This window comes from Leopardus geoffroyi, chromosome C2 (genome assembly GCF_018350155.1).
Source record: "Leopardus geoffroyi isolate Oge1 chromosome C2, O.geoffroyi_Oge1_pat1.0, whole genome shotgun sequence".
NCBI classification, from domain to species: domain Eukaryota; kingdom Metazoa; phylum Chordata; class Mammalia; order Carnivora; family Felidae; genus Leopardus; species Leopardus geoffroyi.
Genome location: NC_059333.1, coordinates 4,611,410 through 4,628,879, shown reverse-complemented (window position 1 = coordinate 4,628,879; position 17,470 = coordinate 4,611,410).

The window sequence follows — 17,470 nt, the reverse complement described above, 5'->3', positions numbered from 1 at the left end:
AGATCGTGACCTGGCTGAAGTCGGACGCTTAACCGACTGCGCCACCCAGGCGCCCCAGCAGGCGTTCTTATTAAACAGGTTTTGGGGTGCCTGAGTGGCTCAGTCCGTTAAGCATCTGACTTCAGTTTGCGAGTTCGAGCCCCGCCTTGGGCTCGGTGCTGTCAGCTCGGAGCCTGGAGCCTGCTTCGGATTCTGTGTCTCCCCCCTCTCTCTTCCCCTCCCCCCCTCGCTCTCAGTCTCTCTCTCTCTTTCTCTCTCAAAAATAAATAAACATAAAAAATATTTAAAAACCAGGTTTTGAAAATTCTCGTCATCTCTAAGCAAGACGTGTGCGTGTGTATTTAATTTAACCACTGCCGATCGCTGTTTCACTCTAGAAAGGAAAAGCAGCTTTTTTGCTCACATCTCAAAGGAGGTTTACCATTATCGGGACAAAGTAAGCCAGGCTGCTTGGCACGGCTGCTCTAAGGCAATGTGACCGAGGACTTTTTGCTTTGCATTCTTTTTTTTTTTTTAACCTTTTTTAATGTTTTATTTTATTTTTGAGACAGAGAGACAGATCATGAGTGGGGGAGGGGCAGAGAGAGAGGGAGACACAGACTCCGAAACAGGCTCCAGGCTCCGAGCTGTCAGCACAGGGCCCGACGCGGGGCTCGAACCCACGAACCGTGAGGTCACGACCTGAGCCGAAGTCGGATGCTTAACCGACGGAGCCCCCCAGACGCCCCTGCTCTGCATTCTTAACCAGGCCTTCTGACTTGTTCCGTTCAATAAGGTCAAGAGCAAACTGTGAGAAAGAACTTACTGGTTTTGTTTCTCTCAGAAAACAGCTTTCCTCCAGCCAAATCCTTGATCAAACACACCTTACCTGTCAACACGGATGACAGGAAGAATTGAAAGTGTGACATCAACCGTCTTCCTGATCCCTGTGGCCTGAACTCAAATTACAGTTTACTGGTTGGTAGGAGTGCAAAGCATTGTTTTCTGCCACAAGTGTGGTGCCCCAAATACTACCTTGTTATTTCTCCCAGTTGAATCCAACATGGGACTCTTGAAGATCCGGACTTCAAAGGGACAGGATTTATACATAGCACAGGAGTCACAGCATACCCCACAGTCAAGTCACTTAACTGGGTTCCCAATGTCCTCATCCGCAACAGAAAGCATTGAGGGGCAGGGGTCGGGCGGGGGGTGGGGGTGGGGGAACTCCCCATAACTTCCTCCTGGAAGGCTGCGGGGTGCTGGGTTTGGATATCACACTGTTACGGACCAGAGGCTTGTGTCCCCTGAAAATGCGTATGTTAAAGTGCTAACCCCCAGTGCAATGGTAGATAATCGGGCCTAGATGAGGTCATGAGGGTCTTGATGGGATTAGTGCCCTTCTAAGAAGAGGAAGAGACACCAGAGTGCGCTCTCTCTCTCCCTCTCTCTCTGTCGCATGAGCTCACAGCAGAGCAGCAGCTATCCGTGACCCTGGAAGAGAGACTTCCCCAAGAACCTAATCTTCAGGCACCACGGTCCTGCCCTTTGAAGCCTCCAGAACTGGAAGCAAATGAACCTGTACTGTTTTCGCTGCCCAGTATGAGGTGTTCTGTTCTAGCCCGGGCTGACTGGTACAGCTGCTCCGAAGGAGTGGAGTTAGGTGAAGCCTGGACTTTGGGCCAGCTTTGCATTTTAAGAGGCATTCATTCAGCACACGTGTGGTGGCCCAGCGCTCCCCGAGTGCCCCACCCAGGGCGGTGGCCTGGGGACCCAGAGAAAACACAGGCCCTGCCTTCCACGGGCCTGCGGGGGTGTCTCCCAAAGAAGTCCCTGATCCCACTTTATACGCGGAAGTACTGCGCGGGCAGGATTGACACCACTAATGGAGCATTTTCTCAGAAGCACTTGAATTCTTTTTTTTTTTTTTTTTTTTTTAATTTTTTTTTCAACGTTTATTTACTTTTGGGACAGAGAGAAACAGAGCATGAACGGGGGAGGGTCAGAGAGAGAGGGAGACACAGAATCCGAAACAGGCTCCAGGCTCTGAGCCATCATGAGCCATCAGCCCAGAGCCTGACGCGGGGCTCGAACTCACGGACCGTGAGATCGTGACCTGGCTGAAGTCGGACGCTTAACCGACTGCGCCACCCAGGCGCCCCAAGCACTTGAATTCTAAAGTCCTTCCAGAGTCTCCTCTTACCTTCCAACAATGAGTGGTGATTATAAAGGGCAGGGAGGAAGCCACGCCCGGCTTGGAGCAGCCCGGGCCGGTGTGTGCCTGCGGGTAGCAGGAGCAAGGACGGGGCTTCCAGGCCCAGAGCTCTCACACTACCCCGCAGGGGGCCCCTCGCAGGCCCCGCCGCTGTGGGGCACACTCTTCTGGCTGTGGGACCCTCCTGCAGGGACCTTTGGCTGAGCAGTTTCAGCGACCCCAACGGCAGAAAAGCCTAAGGCAGTTTGAGGGGGTCCTACGGCAGGGCGGCCGAGGGAAGGCCTCGGTGGTCCGCCTGTGGCTCCCCGGGGTCCGCCCAGCAGGAGAGGCGGGGGTGGCGCCCACGGGACACGGGGGGGCGCAGGAGAGGCGGTGGGGCCCCCTTTCGGCCCCGCGGGGCCTGCGCGGTGGGGAGGCGGCGGGGAGGGGGAGGGGGGAGGAGGGGAGGGGGAGGGGGGAGGAGAAAGGGGGGAGGGGGGAGGAGGGAGGTCCGGAGAGGCGCCCCCAGCGGCGGGGATGGCGAGGCTGCGCACACCGGCTCCGGCCCGCGGAGAAGGGCGGCGGCAGGGTGAGAGCGCGCGGGCGAGGCGGGGTGAGGCGGGGCGAGGCGAGGCGGGGCAGGGGCGGGACCCCGGGGTTGGAAGGGAGCCGCCCTTCACGTCGGGGATGCGGCGCGAGGGTCGGAGGACTCAGGCCCCTTCTTCTCGGCCGCCGGGGACACCCGGCCCGGACCCAGGGCCTCCGGGCTTGACCCCACGTGGGCGGCCGGGGTCGCGCGTGGGGTTGGGGCCCGAGACCCGTGCTTCTCCTTGAAAGCGGGGCGGACGAGACACGTGGGGGGGCATCCGGAAAGGAGGGGAGGCAGCGGAGGGGGGCCCCTGTCGGGTGCCATCCGGCTCATCCAGCGGGGCTGGGGTGGGGGGGCGGTCGGGTGACGTCACCAGAACCGCGTGACGCGGGACCGGCGGGGCAGTGGGGCCGCGGGGGACCCCCGTGTTGGTGCGGGACTGCGGTGAGTTGTGCGACGCTTTGTCCTTCCCTTCGCTGCTGATGCTTTCAGTTTTCCGAGGATCCCCCCTCCCGAAAGGACGTCGTGTCCCAAGTGAGGCGTCACTCATCCCGAGACAGGCTCCGATCCCGCCCCAGGTGGGGGGGGGGGGCAGCTGTCTGGGGGGCTGGGAAGGGGGCCGCCGTCTCTCGGGTGCCTCACAGGACGGTGGAAGAGAAAGTGGGGCTGCGGGTTCCGCGTGGGGGGCCCGGCAGTGATAGGTGACGGCTTGGGGGTGCGGTGAAGGACGAGGGCAGTCCTCCCCAGGTTCCCAACCGCCAACGTATGGCAGCTGGTCCCGCTTCCCAGTCACCGAGTTTCAGAAATCCTGTGTTTTCCTCCTTTTAGCGTTTTGGGACCATTACGCGCGCTGTTGACATGGTTTGTGTTCTTTGCCAAAGGACTTACCTTTAGGAAACATCTTTTCTCGTGGGAATATTCTAGGACAGGTGTCCCACGGTGTGTTTGTGGTAGTCTCTTACTTAACTTTTTCCGTTTATTTATTTATTTATTTTTAAAATGTATTTTGAGAGATAGCCGGGGAGGGGCAGAGAGGGACGGAGAGAGAGAATCCCTAGCAGGCCCTGCACTGTCAGAGCAGAGCCTGATGGGGGCCTCCGTGTCAGGAAGCATGAGATCATGACCTGAGCCGAAATCAAGAGTCAGATGCTTAAGTGACTGAGCCACCCAGGCGCCCCAACTTTTTTCTAGATCAAAGCTGAAATTCAGCTAATTTTTCTTCTTGGTTGCTTGTGACAGTGAGAAATAAAATAACTCCTAAAATCTCTTAAAAATAATAATAGTGACCATTTATAGGTTCCCTTCTTACATCCAGCATCGTTCTGGTACCTTCTCTGTATTCTCTCACCTCTGGGGTGGGTGTTGTGGACATCGCTCCCCACCTCCAAAGTAGCTCCCACCCCAGACCACCCAGCTGCTGCGAGATGGAGCCAGGAGATCAGGGTCAGTCTGATCCGATTTCCATGCTCCTCATCCTCCAAATTTCAGTCACTGTAGCCAGCAAAAATTGTTTCATAAAAAGTGAAAACCAGCAGCAAAGGAAATGAGTTTGGGTGTTTGTTTTTTTGGTTTTGTTTCTCACAAACCTCCCATTCCCCCCGGGAGGTGTGAGGAAACAGATCACAGGCACTTCGCATCTCGCGGTGTGTGGGTTCGAGCCCCGCGTCGGGCTCTGTACTGACAGCTCAGACCCTGGAGCCTGCTTCGAATTCTGTGTCTCCCTCTCTCTCTGTCCCTCTCCCTGCTCATGCTCTGTCTCTCTCTCTGTCTCTCAATAATAAATAAATGTTAAAAAAAAAAAAAAAAAAAAGATGAACATTTCCTCTTCCAAGGTTGGAAGAACTTGGAAGGGTCGACTCTTCCATTGTCCTATGGCTTTCCTAGGAGACCTCCCAGGACATGGAGAGCCTTTACTTTCCTTGTGGTTGGTCAGCTGGCCTGGACTCTGAACAACCTCACTCCCAACTCGGCAGACTCTCTGGCAACCCTCAGTGTCTTATAGGACAAAGTGCAGTGTGCATAAACAATAACATGTCTCAGTGCCTGCTAGCTTCGGGCTGTCTGTGCCAGCACATTCCATATTATCAGTTCATTTAATCTCAGCAGTTCTAAAAATGCTATAATACCATTTAATTATCACCCCCCAAAATGAAATACTTAGGTATAAATCTAAAAAAAATATGTACAAGATCTATATGAGGAAAACTACAAAACACTAATGAACAAAATCAAAGAAAAGGTAAATGGGAGAGATATTCCATGTTCATGGATAGGAAGACTCAATACTTGGAAGATGTCAGTTCTTTCCAACTTGATCTGTAGATTCACTGCAATCCCAATCAAAATCCCAGAGAGTTATTTTGTGGATATTGACAAGTTGATTCTGAAGTTTATATGGAGAAGGAAACCACTCAGAATAGCCAACACGGTATTGAAGGAGAAAAACAAAGTCGCAGGACTGACATTACCCAACTTCAAGACTTACTTATAAAGCTACAGCGATTAAGCCACTGTGGTGTTGGTGACAGAATAGACAAGTAGATCAATGGAACAGACTAGAGAGCTTAGTAATAGACCCACATATAGTTAGCTGATCTTTGACAAAGAAGCAAAGACAAGGGAGCAAAGATAGTCTTTTCAACAAATGATCTTGGAACAATGGAACATCCACATGCAAAAAAAAAAAAAAAAAAGACCCAACCCCCCCCCCCCAAAACCCGAATCTAGAAATAGACCTTACACCTTTTATAAAAATTAACTCAAAATTGATCCCGGGGGCTCCTGGGTGGCTCAGTCAAGATTGCAACTCTTGATTTTGGCTCAGGTCATGATCTCACAGTTTGTGGGATTGAGCACTGCATCGGGCTCTGCACTGACAGCTCGGAGCCTGACTGGGATTCTCTCTCTCTCCCTCTCTCTCTGCCCCTCCCCCACTCACGCAATCTCATTCCCTCTCAAAATAAATAATAAATAAACATTAAACAAAGAAAAACTGATCCCAGACACAACTGTGAAATGCAAAACTATAAAACTCCCAGAAGATAAACTAGGAGAACACCTACATGACCTTGGGTATGGTGATGACCTTTTAGATACAACACAAAAGGCGCGGTCCTGAAAGAAATCATTGATAAGCTGGACTTCATTGAAGTTCAACATGTCTGCTCTCCAAAAGATAGTGTCAAGAGAATGAAAAGACAAGCCACAGTCCAGGAGAAAATATTTGCAAAGGACACATCTGACAAGGAACTGTCACCCAAAATATACAAAGAGCTCTAAAAACTCAACCGTAAGAAAACCGACAACTAAATTTAAAATGAACCAAAGGATTTAACAGACACCTCACCAAAGATATACAAACGTCAGATAAGTGAATGGAAAGATAATCCACATCATATGTCCTGAGGGAAGTGCAAATTCAGACACAGACACCGCTAAGCACCTGTTTAAAATATGCAAAACCCAGAGCACTGACAACCCCAAATGCTAGTGAGGATATGGATCAGGAATGCAAAACGGTAGAGCCACTTTGGACGATTTGGGGGGTTTCTTACAAAACTAAACGTATTCTTCCCGAATGACCCAGCAGTCACGCTGCTTGATCTTTACCCCAAGGACTTGAAAGCTTACGTGCACGCCAAAACCTACACACCGTTGTTTTTCGGGACTTTACTGATAGTTGCCAAAGCTTGGAAGGAACCAGGATGTCCTTCAGTCGGTGGAGAGATCAGCGGGGGCATCCAAAACAACCATGGGTTGATCAGTGCTAAAAGAAATGATCTGTCAAGTCGTAAAAAGACATGGGGAGGAAAGTTAAACACAGATCGCTAAGTGAGAAGAGCCCGTTGGAAGAGGCGGAAGAGGCTACGTACTGTATGATTACAACTGCAGGACATTCTCGCTACAACTGTGGAGACAGTAAAACGATCAGTGGTTGCCAGGGGCTGGGGGGCAGGGAGAGATGACAGGCAGAGCACAGAGGATCTTTAGGGCAATGAAGCTACTCCGCGTGATACTATGACGCTGGAAACCTGTCGCTATACATTTGTCCACACCTACAGAATTTACAACACCATGAGCAAATCCTAGTGTAGACGGTGGACTCTGAGTGATTATGACATGTCTGTGTAGATTGATCAGTTTGTAACAAATGTACCCTCCCGTGGGGGATGTTGACGGGGTGGGGGAGGGGGGACTATGGGAAACCTCTATTTTCCGTTCAATTTTGCTATGAACCTAAAACTGCTCTAAAAAAATTGTTAAAAAAAAAAAAAAAGACACCTGGTATATATATATTTTGCCTCTAAGACAGTGCGGTGTGGCCACAGACATGGTCTGCTGTCCGTGTCCTCCATTTGTGGCCCCTCGCGTGGTCAGAAGAAAACTCAGGTGGGTCTTTATTACCTTTAGTTGGATGACTCCTTTCCTGTTTGTGACCTTCCTTCTTTCCAGATTCCTGTAAAGCCTCCTGTTTATGGACTCTGCCTTTGGGCAGCCTTTGACCTGCTCGCTCAGTACCTAAATCAGAGTCCTAACTCCTTTCCCCTTTCCATCTGCCGCCCTCCTGGCCTGTGTCTCATTCAGTGGAATCCTTGGTTCGCTCATTAGTTCACGTACTCGCGTGTTCACCAGAGATCTGTTGAGAAACGCTTCTGTGCCAGGCTCTGTGCTGGGCACCCGGGGGCCGGCAGCGCGCGGGATGTGGCCCCGCTTGGTGGAGCCTATGTGCCGACGAAGGAGGCAGACATTGAGCGGCTCCCCAAAGAAGGCAAAGAACTTGGCTGGTGCTAAGTGCCCTGAAGAAGAGTGATAGGGCGAGGGGAGTGGGGCTCTGGGCTTATGCTTTTGGGTGCCCAGGGAAGGCTTCTCTGCAGAGACCCCTTGGTGGGCATGTGTCAATGTCATGTAGGAGTGAGTCCTCATTATCCTCGGCCACCAGTCCCGGGGGGAGACTGATCTTGCCCTTATCTCTTATGTCTCCTGCTCGTTGTCCCTTACAGTTGACGGCATCCCTGTTGACAATGCGTTCCTCCTTGTTTACCGTGATGTTTCTCTAGCATCCCAGTCACCTTGTGCCCCCTACTCCAGACTGAGCTCACCACCTCCCTATGCTCCCCAAAGATGCACCCCCACCTCTGGGGGCCGCATGCCAGGAAGTTGCATTCTATCCAAGGGCACTGTTAATCCCCCAAATTAGCACAAAGGAGTATGATAGCAGACCTTCCATGTAAAAAAAAAAAAAAAGCGGGGGGGGGGGGGCGGGGAGCCCAGCTCCATCAGGGTAGACACTAACCTCAGATGAACAGCTTATGTTGAATCATAGCCAGTTTTGAATCAACTAGGTCATTCATGAGTTTTCAAGCCTTGACTATATATATATATATATATATATATATATATATATATTAATGTTTATTCATTTTTGAGTGAGAGAGCGCATGGGCCAGCGGGAGAGGGGCAGAGAGAGGGGGGACAGAAGATCTGAAGCAGATTCTGTGTTAACGGCAGAGAGCCCAAGGCAGGGCTCAGACTCGTGAACCTTGAGATCATGACCTGAGCCAAAGTCGGATGCTTAACCAACTGAGACATGCAGGTACCCCTATATGTATATTTTTATAGATGGTCCCAGAGTGGTCATGACTCAGATCCCAGCAAAAACAAACACAAATATTTTCAGGAGCAAATTACTTTCACTGGCCCGAAGACGTTTTTTCACGCATTTTTTTTTTTTTTTTTCAAATACAATGCCCAGTGCACAGCCAGTCAGGCAAAAATCTCCATGAGCTACAAACCAGGAAAACAGCTTGCAAAGATTTCAAACAAATTATAATCAGAGTATAGACTGTACTAATCTCTAGGTTATAGCCCTAGACTGTTAACTGGCTACACTAATTATGATTAAAGTCAAATCAGGCTTTAAGATACCTTCAGGAAACAGAAAATTATATAATATAAAGTTCTATTATAAGTAGCTTTGAAAAAGAACCAAATCGAATTCCTAGAAATAAAAGTCTGTGCAATAACAACAAACTCAAATGACCACGTCTAACAGCAGATTAGATAGAGCTATGTAATTAGTGACCGGAAAGTCACAAAAAGCTAAATAAACATAGTGCAGCGTAGAGAAACAAAAGGGTGCAGAATAAAGGGTGAGTGATGTGGAGACACAGTGATGACGTCTAACACCTGCCCCAGGAGAAGAAGGGAAGTTCGTTTCCAGAAATTTCCAGGCATTTCAACATGTGGAGTCTCCAGCTTTGGGATCAATAAGGAAAACAGCTGGCTTAGTTGTTAAGAGGCTAAATCTAATTCTTTGAAAGAAAAGTTAAAAGGCCTTAGCATTTTATGTGCTATGGATTTTTGAGATGGAGAATTTGGAAGCCAGGTCATTCTGAGGATCCAAGGAGACAGAACTTAGGGGCCATGACTATAGAGTACTGCGATTAGGAGGCCCTGGCCTGTCCTATGCTGTGACTTCAGCAAGCAAATACACTCAAGGAGAACTTAGTACATTCGGACTCACTTAGAATCCTTTGGAATCCTCACTCCCTAACTGATGGCTTTTATGACAATTGATGCTTCATTTTACCATTAAAAAAAATTTTTTTTTAAGTCCTTATTTTTGAAAGAGACACACACAGAGTGCGAGTAGGGGAGGGGTAGAGAGAGAGGGAGACACAGAATCCGAAGCAGGCTCCAGGCTCCAAGCCATCAGCACAGAGTCTGATGTGGGGCTCGAACTCACAAACCACGAGATCATGACCTGAGCCGAAATCGGACGCTTCACTGACTGAGCCACCCAGGCGCCTCTCACTTTACCACTTGTAAAGGGGTTAAGATAACTTCCCTTTAGGCTGTTGTGAGGGCTGAAAAAGCTCTCTCAGTCCAGCCTCCAGATCAGAGTGTGTCCCATGCTGGGGGCTCTGTGGCTGGAGTGGGACAGCCAACATGAGCAGTGACAGCTGAATCCAAAATTCATGGGTAAAGTGAACACGCAAGGATCACTAATACCTGAGCAGAAGGAGACGAGGCGGAGAAAACAGAATATAAAGTCCAGACATCAAAACAAGTACACTTGAGCCTTAATATGGTGACGGGGCAATTCAGTCAATATCAGGAAATGATCATTCAACAAATAGCAAGCAACCGGCTAGCCAGATGGGAAGAAAATAAAATCTCCATCAGAGTTAATATGGAGGGATCAAATATTTTAATCAAAAAATAAGAAACTGTGGGGAAGGGGAGAAAGGCCTTTCTAAGTAAGGCAAAACTCCAAAGCTGTAAAAACAAAAAATCAGATAATTGTTTTATTTTTTTAATTTTTAAAAATGTTTACTTATTTATTTTGAGAGAGACAGAGACAGCATGAGTAGCAGAAGGGAAGAGAGAGGAAGAGGGAGAGAAACTTAAGCAGGCTCCGTGATGCCAGCACGGAGCCCGACATGGGGCTTGAACCCACGGAACCATGAGATCATGACCTGAGCCGAAACCAAGAGTCAGACGCTCAACCAACTGAGCCACCCAGGCACCCGCCCCCCCTTTTTTAAAATTTTTAATAAGGGGAGACCCATTTTAAATGGCAGTGTTTTCCCAAGTAAGCAAGTGAAGTGAAAATCAAGAGTAGGAAAAATTATCCTCGAGAAGACTTTATGACGAAACAAACGTGCATCAGCATGGTTGTCAATGAGTGCAACAGCCATCCAGGTCCGTTTTGGCAAACTTTTATCAAAATTACAAATAGCAGAAGCTTGGCAGTTCCGCTTCTAGGATTTTTTTTTTAAAGTAGGTTCTATGCCCAGCATGGGGCTCCAACTCGTGACCCGCAGACCAAGACTGCCCTGCTCTACCAACTGAGCCAGCTGGGCACCCCAACATCAAAGATAGTTTTGTTATTGTTGTTTTATTCATTTCACGTAAGCGAAACGTTCTACGTGCAAGATTCTTGTTACAGTGTTAGTCCTAATGAGAAGTGGAAAAGAATGTCTCTAGTGAGGAGCTTGCTAGATAAATTATGGTCCAGCCACGCTGTCAGATGCTTTGTAGCTGTTGAAAGAACGAGGGAGAGTTCTGTAGACACAAGTGAAAACTCTCCAAGATATCTTGACAAGCAAGAGGTGGGGGCAGGGGCAGAGTATGTGACAGTTTGTTCACGTGTGTGTGTGTGTGTGTGTGGTGGGGTTTGGTTGGGTATGTCAGAAGAAATTCTGGAAGGACACCCAAGGAATTAACAACTCCGGGTTTCTACTAGGTAAAGAGGATACGTGAGTAGGGAGGTGATTTATCACCATATATCTTTTAAGACACTTAAAAAAATTGGACTATGTAAATGTATTATCTAGTCAACAAAGTATTTCTCACAGCTACCACAACTCAAAAAGAAAAAGGCTAACAGCTTCATAGAAGACTGGGCAATTGACATGACTAGATGGTTCCTGAAAAAGAAATACAAATCACAAATGGCTTTTAAACCTACGAAAGTATACCAGAGCAATCACTTTTTTTTTTTTTAATTTACATCCAAGTTAGTTAGCATATAGTGCATCAATGATTTCAGTAGATTCCTTAATGCCCCTTACCATTTAGCCCATCCCCCCTTCCACAATCCCTCTAGCAACACTCTGTTTTTTCTCCATATTTAATAAGAGTCTCTTCTGTTTGGTCCCCCTCCCTGTTTTTATATTATTTTTGCTTCCCCTCCCTTGTGTTCATCTGTTCTGTGTCTTAAAGTCCTCATATGAGTGAAGTCATATGACGTTTGTCTTTCCCTGACTGACTAATTTCACTTAGCATAATACCCTCCAGTTCCATCCACGTAGTTGCAAATGGCAAGATTTCGTTCTTTTTGATGGTCGAGTAATACTCCATTGTGTGTGCGTGTGTGTATATCTATAGATACATATATAGATATATATATAGATACGTATATAGATACATATATCTATCTATAGATAGATAGATACACCACATCTTTATCCATTCATCCATCGACGGACATTTGGGCTCTCTCCATACTTTGGCTATTGTCGATAGCGCTGCTATAAACATTGGGGTGCATGTATCCCTTTAAAACAGCACACCTGTATCCCTTGGATAAATGCCTAGTAGTGCAATTGCTAGGTTGTAGGGTAGTTCTACTTTTAATGTTTTGAGGAACCTCCATCCTGTTTTCCAGAGTGGCTGCACCAGCTTGCATTCCCACCAACAATGCAAAAGAGATCCTCTTTCTCCGCATCCTCGCCAACATCTGTTGTTGCCCGATTGTTCATGTTAGCTATTCTGACAGTTGTGAGGTGGTATCTCAGTGTGGTTTTGATTTCTATTTCCCTGATGATGAGTGATACTGTGCATGTTTTCATGTGTCGGTTGGCCATCTGGATGTCTTCTTTGGAGAAGCGTATATTCATGTCTTTTCCCGATTGCTTCCCTGGATTATTTGGTTTTTGGGTGTTGAGTGTGATAAGTTCTTTATAGATTTTGGATACTAACCCTTTATCTGATATGTCATTTGCACATATCTTCTCCCATTCTGGTGGTTGCCTTTTGGTTTTGCTGATTGTTTCCTTCGCTGTGCAGAAGCTTTTTATTTTGTTGAGGTCCCAATAGTTCATTTTTGCTTTTGCTTCCCTTGCCTCCAGAAACATGTCAAGTAAGAAGTTGCTGCGGCCAAGATCAAAAAGGTTTTGCCTGCTTTCTCCTCGAGGATTTTGATGGCTTCCTCTCTTACGTTTAGGTCTTATATCCATTTTGAGTTAATTTTTGTGTCTGGTGTAAGAAAGTGGTCCAGGTTCATTGTTCTGCATGTCGCTGTCCAGTTTTCCCAGCACCACTTGCTGAAGAGACTGTCTTTATTCCATTGGATAGTCTTTCCCGTTTTGTCAAAGATTAGTTGGCCACACGTCTGTGGGTCCATTTCTGGGTTCCCTATTCTCTTCCATTGATCTGAGTGTCTTTTTTTTTGTGCCCCTACCACACTGTCTTGATGGTTACAGCTTTGTAGTATAGCTTGAAGTCCGAGCAGTCACTTTTTAGAAAATCTGTTTTTAACGTTTCTCAATATTTATGCCACCGTGGATACGTGAAGGTTATTCATTGCAGCATTGTTAATAGTGCAAAAGACTAAAAATAACCAAAACTGCCCTTCTACACCTATTTAAAGAATATGTTCATCCCAAAATAAAAGGTGTGGCTTAAAGATATGATTTACCATGGTGGGGGGCGTGGGGCGAAGAAGAGAGAGATAAACAAACCACAAGAGACTCTTAACAAACTGAGTGTTGATGGAGGGGAGGTGGTGGGGGGGGATAGGCTAAATGGGTGATGGGCGTACTGGTTGTGATGAGCCCTGGGTGTTGTGTGTAAGTGATGAATCACTGAATTCTACTCCTGGAACCAAAATACACTACATGTTAACTAACTAGAATTTAAATAAAGTTTTGAAAAAAAAAAAAAGTGACAGAGACGTGCTTCACCCAACCATGGAATTGAACACAGCACTCAGGAAGAATAAGCAAAGCCCGGGTGTGTTTATGTACAAAGCTTTCTAAGATATTCTAACATAAAAAGGTAAGTTGTGAAACACCACGTACAATATATCTTTTGTGTAAAAAGGCTGAGGGAGATACACGCAGGCTTGCGTATGTGGAGACAGGCTCTGAGGACCACGGGGAATGCTAGGGACAGTAGCTGTCTCTGGGGACTCTGGGGAGGGAACCCTGGACCTAGCGGAGGGAAGGGGCCTGTTGAGGGGGAAGGGCTGTGCAGATGAGCCTGTGGCCCAGGTGGCCCACAGACGCATGAGGAATTGAGGGGGAACTGTGTGCTGTGTTCATTTCAGGTGTAAAACACAATGAGTCAGCATTCTGTGCCTTACTGCTGCACAGCGCTCACTGCCAGCTAGTTACCATCTGTCCCCATACAAAGGCATTCCAATATTATACTGTACCTTTCAGCCCTGGGACTTATTTATTTTACAAGCAGAAGTTTGTGCCTCTTCGTCCCCGTCACCTGTTTCACCCATCCCCCCAGCCCCCTCTCCTCTGGCACCCACCAGTTCTCTGTATTCATGAGTCTGTTTCTGGTTTTTGTTGGTTGGTTGGTTGGTAGGTTTTTTCAATTCCACATAGAAGTGAGATTATGTCGTATTTGTCTTTCTCTGTCTGACTCGCTTCACTTAGCGTTGTACTCTCCAAGTCTATCCATGTTGTCACAAATGGCAAGGTTTCATTCTTTTTTTATAGCTGAGTAATATCCCATTATATATCTACAGCACATCTTCTTTACCCATCTCTCTATTGAGGGACGCTTAGGTTGCTTCCATATCTTGTAGTACTTATTTATTTAAATTTTTTTTAGGTAATGTGGCTTTATAGTACACACAGGCAAATACCACAGGTGTTTCCGTCTAGTCTTCTTATAGGCATAAATGTCTGCTTTTGTTCCTGCTTTTTCACTTAAAGTAAATTTCATGTATATTTTCCATGTATATTACAAGTAATATATAATCTTGATACCAATCATTTTAAGTTCCTGAGTTGAGTTCCAAGTGGGTAATAGTAATTTTTTTAAATAGTCATCCCACCTTTTATTAGCCTCATAGAATATTTTTTTTACATTTTTCATTGTTAGTATACATAGCATTTACTTTTTATAAAAGAAAAAAAATTCCTTAGTATAGATCAGCAGAAATGGAAATTATATCATTTTTTTTTTCTCAAATAATGGGAGCTGCTAGGGAGAATTGATTAGACATGTTTGTTACAGACCGGCTGAGAATAGGGAACAGGGTCTAATGCAGGTGATTAGAGCAAAATGAAAACAAACCCTAACTTAACCAAGGAAGCAGAAAAACTTATACACTGAAAACTAGAAAACGTAGCTGAAAGAAAGGAAGGAAGTCACCAATAAATGAAAAGACACCTGGTGTCCACAGATTGGAAGGTTTATTATCATTAAGCTATCAATACCACCAAAACAGTCTACAGATTCAATGAAAGCCCTATCAAAATCGCAATGATGTTTTTTTTTTTCCTCTTTTTTTTTTTTTTTTCAACGTTTCTTTATTTTTGGGACAGAGAGAGACAGAGCATGAACGGGGGAGGGGCAGAGAGAGAGGGAGACACAGAATCGGAAACAGGCTCCAGGCTCCGAGCCATCAGCCCAGAGCCTGACGCGGGGCTCGAACTCACGGACCGCGAGATCGTGACCTGGCTGAAGTCGGACGCTTAACCGACTGCGCCACCCAGGCGCCCCTGTTTTTTTTTTTTTTTTTTTTTACAGAAATAGAAAAATCCAACCAAAAATTCCGGTGGAATCTGAGGGGGCTCTGAATATCCAAAACAATCTTGAAAAAGAAAAAGTTGGAAGGCTCACACTTCCTGAGTTCAAAACTTATTATAAAGCTACAGTAATCAAAAACGTGGTACTGGCATAAAGAAAGATTCTGTATACATCAATGGAATGTACCAGAGAGCCCAAAAAGAGACCCTTGCATATATGGTCATATGATCTTGGACAAGGATGCCAAGACCATTCAATAGGGAAAAGACAGTCTCTTCAACAAATGGTATTGGGAAAAGTGGACATCCACATCAAAAGAATGTCGTGAGACCCTTCCCTAACACCACATATGAAAACTAACTCAAAATGGATCAAGGACCTTAATGTAGGTCCTAAAACAGTAAAACCCCTAGAAGAAACACAGGAGAAAAACTTCACAACACTGGCTTTGGTGATGATTTCTCAGACGTGACACCAAAAGCACAGGCAAGAACAACAAAAATAGAGGAGACTGTATCAAACGTATCAACTGTGCATCGTAGGACACAATCAACACAGTGGAAAAGCAACCTGCCGAATCAGGGAATATATTTGCAAACAATACATCGGATAAGGAATTAATATCCAGGATATTTCAAGAACCCCTACAGGTCAGCAGCAACAACAACAAAATCAGACTACAAAATGTGCGAAGAACTTGAACAGACATTTCTCCAAGGATGATATGCAGATGGCCAAAAAGCATACGAAAAGATGCTCCGTATCACTCATCATTAGAGACTCATGCAAATCAAACCACAGTGAGATACCAGCCCATAGCCCTTAGGATGGCTACTATTTAAAAAATTTAAAAGCAAAACAAAACATGTGTTGGTGAGGATGTGGACCAATTGGAATGCGTGCACACCAATACTTTATATTAGGAATATAAAATGGTGCAGCCACTGAGGGGAACTGCACGGTGGTTCCTTAAAAACTTATAAATACAATTGCCATATGATCCAGCAATCTCATTTCAGGGTGTGTACCCAAAAATAATTGAAAGCAGGGTCTCGAAGAGATGTGCATCCATCTGCTATGTTCAGAGCAGCATTACTCACAGTAGTCACGAGGCGGAAATAACCCAAGTGTTCATCAACAAATAAATGGATGAACAAAATGTGGAACGTATGCATGACGGAGTATTACTCAGCCTTAAGAAAGCATGAAATCCTGTCGCGTGCCACAACACGGATGCCCCTTGAGGACGTCATACTAAGTGAAATAAGCTAGTCATAAAAAGACAAATGGTGGAGGCTCCACTTCTGTGAAGTATCTAAAGGAGATGACTTCATAGAAAAAGAGTAGAATGGCGGTTGCCAAGAGCCGGGGGGTGGGGGAAGGGGAGCTGATATTAACGGAGACACAGTCTCACTTTTGCAAGACAAAAATGTCCTGAGATCTGTTGCGTGACAATGTGAATATACTGAACACTACTGAACTGCACACTTAAAATGTCAAATTTTAAATGTGGTAAAAGATAGTAGGCTTTATGTTATGTATTTTTTTACCACATTAAAAAAAAAAAAGAAAGAAAACAACAGGACATAAACGCTCAATCTCCGAAATCAGGTGAGCCAAAGACAAAAAGTTGAGACTCTTGGTCAATGAAACCAATATCCACTTTATTAAAAAAAAATTTTTTTAATTATTTTATTTTATTTTTATTTTTATTTACTTTTATTTATTTTTACTTTTATATTTTATTTTTATTTTTATTTTTTTATTTTTTTATTTAGAGAGAGAGAGAGCATGTGTGTGTGCACGCGTGAACAGGGCAGGAGGAGCAGAGAGAGAGAATCTCGAGCAGTCTCCATGCTCAGCGTGCAGCCGGACGGGGGGGCTTGGCAGCACGACCGTGAGATCACGACCTGAGCCGATATCAGGAGTCAGATGCTCAACTGGCTGAGCCGTCCCGGCGCCCCCCAACATCCGCTTTAATGAATCGATGCTCTTGCTCAATGTAACTTAGGAGCAGCTGGAGAGCAGCCCCGAAGCGGCATCCCAAGGGAAATGTGCCATGCTGAAGCTATGGTTCAGTGCTCAAGCCCTGGAGCTGGGAGACCCCGTCTTCTGATCGCCCTGATGTGGGGAACCATTGGGGGAGGGGGTGACCTGGAGGACTCACGCCAAACTGTCCACAGGACATGTGTCCCCAGGCTCCCTGGATGGGGCCACACAGCAGCTCCTCAGGAGGCAAAGACCACGATGGGGAAGGGTCACGGTCGAGTCCCTTTTGACAGCCCACAGGTCAATGCGTATCCTGGGACTAGGTGAGGGGACTTTGTGTTGCACCGTCGAGGCCTCTGGGCTTTTCCGGAGAAGAGAAACAGGGACGAGCAGAACTGTGGGGCCCACGGACTCTGGGGGCGGGCGTGGGTTTTTTGCAAAGA